The sequence below is a fragment of the Temnothorax nylanderi genome, unplaced genomic scaffold (genome assembly GCF_030848795.1).
Source record: "Temnothorax nylanderi isolate EJ_2023f unplaced genomic scaffold, tnyl_v1.0 TNYL_tig0062_pilon, whole genome shotgun sequence".
Taxonomy (NCBI): domain Eukaryota; kingdom Metazoa; phylum Arthropoda; class Insecta; order Hymenoptera; family Formicidae; genus Temnothorax; species Temnothorax nylanderi.
In genome coordinates, this window is record NW_027249124.1 from 21943 (window position 1) to 24169 (window position 2227).

Sequence of the window (2227 nt, forward strand, 5' to 3'; positions counted from 1 at the left end):
CATTTAAAAAAACGATTGGCAAGAGGTGATAAAGGTATTAATCCATTGGACGCAGCGTGTCGCGAACACGACATAGCTTATTCTCGCAGCAACGATCTCACCGAGAGACACGCGGCCGACAAGATACTCGCCGAGAGAGCGCTAGGACGTGCCGCACAGTGGGGCGAATCTATCAAAAACCGGATATTGGACGAAAAAATGAAAAACGTATAATTCAAATTTTGACGAGATTTTATGTTAATATATATCCTAAACTATAAATAAATGTGCTTATAATTGATTTTATCCCTTGTTCTTTCCTCAAAATGATCTGATAAAGTATGACATTTTCGTGAATACTGAAATTCTAGTAATTCGATAGGTTACTTTCTAAAGTCTCCGCCGAAAGCATAACTGCGAATATGAGTTAAATGCCTATCAGAACTTATTTATTAGGGTTCAAAAAACATATTTATTTTAGTTTTATGTCATTCGAGTACTATTATGTATTAATAAATATACACGACATATTCGACTATTAAAAAGTTCTTACTTCAATATTCAAACAGGAAGAAAATTTGTGGATTAAAATGGATTAAGGTTCGCTCTGCGCCATTTGATAGGTCAAAGTGTCTAGTTTTTGGACATATATGGTTGTTTATCCGGCTTCGTCCGGCTTTTATGAAAAAATTGACGTCAAAGTTCACTCGACATGGTCGAATAGCTCAGCGGACGCCGTTCGATCATGTCGAGTGAATATGGATGTCTATTTTCTCATAAAAGAAAGACGAAGGGGGATATATAATTTGTTTAAATATTGCTATTTTGTAATGATTAATTACATCCATATTTTATAACAATTAATTATGTCAATTAATATAATAGTGATGAGTCGAGGCTCTATTGGAAATCCAATCGTAGGGAAAGCGGGCTGCTAATTAAGAGCCGTTCGCTGTTGACGATGCGAAAGTTTTGTTAAAAATATTGTTATTAAAAATATTGTTTATTAAAAATATTGTTCGAACGTTTCGGTCCTTATTCGGACTATCTTCAGCATCTAACAAAGATCACGAGATCTAAATGTATATGAATTTGCAAAATTATTTTGTTACTTTTATAAAAAACATTTACATGCTAATATAGTGTATGGTGAGTATGTATGTAGTATGAAATTGTGGAGGCCACTCTCTCCATTTGTGACGTGGTCCTTACGGGACACGTGGCCCTTACGTGACGCGTGGTCCTTACGTGACACGTGGGCCAATCAAATTGCACCACATATGTTCTCCTCGAGGGGGGGAGGGGTCACCTCGTTTTCGTCATGTCGTCACTTTTTCTCGATCAGTAGTCTGTTAAAGACGCGTTCTGTAATTTCTTGTCAACCCCAAGTTGAGCTTATTGTTAGTTTTGATTTTTGTCGTTGCTTTATACAATTCACTTTGCGTCCTTTTCAGGATACAGTGAAAAATATATAGAATATATAAAATATATAAAAGATTATACTTTAACACGCTCGCAAAATGGAAAATTTCCGAACGAATCGTCAACTTTTTAATTGTATATGCGTGCAAATAAATTTGATTGCCAGACAATTTTTTGCTAATCCAGAATTATCAGCTGCCATTACAGGTTTAGATAAGAATTTAATAACTCGATTTGGAGTTTTGTTGCAAGTAATCGCTAGCGGTAATAGGATTAACGTGTTGGAATTCGAATCCTATGCTTTTAGAACTGCCGAATTATTTGTATCATTATACCCATGGTACTACATGCCAGTCTCAGTCCACAAATTATTGATTCATGGCAGTGATATTATAAAAAATGCTATCGTACCAATAGGACAATTATCTGAAGATGCTCTGGAAGCAAACCATAAATATTTTAGAAAATATAGAGAAAATCATTCGCGAAAAATGTCGCGAATACAAAATAATGAAGATATTTTTAATAATTTGATAATTGCTTCAGATCCAATAATATCTAATTCGCGAAAAATTATGGGACATAAAAAGAAAGAATTAACTGAAGATGCAAAATGTCTATTATATTTCAGCGATAATGATGTAGATTATGATGATTAAGTTCAAGAAATATATGTGAGAAGCAAGAAAAACAGTTCCTTTTCTATTATAAAACTCACAAAAATTAAACATCCCGAGGTTTAAGACTATCATTGAAAGTCAAATTAACTTTATTTTTTAACCGACTTCAAAAAATGGAGGTTCTACATTCGGCGGGTATGTATGTA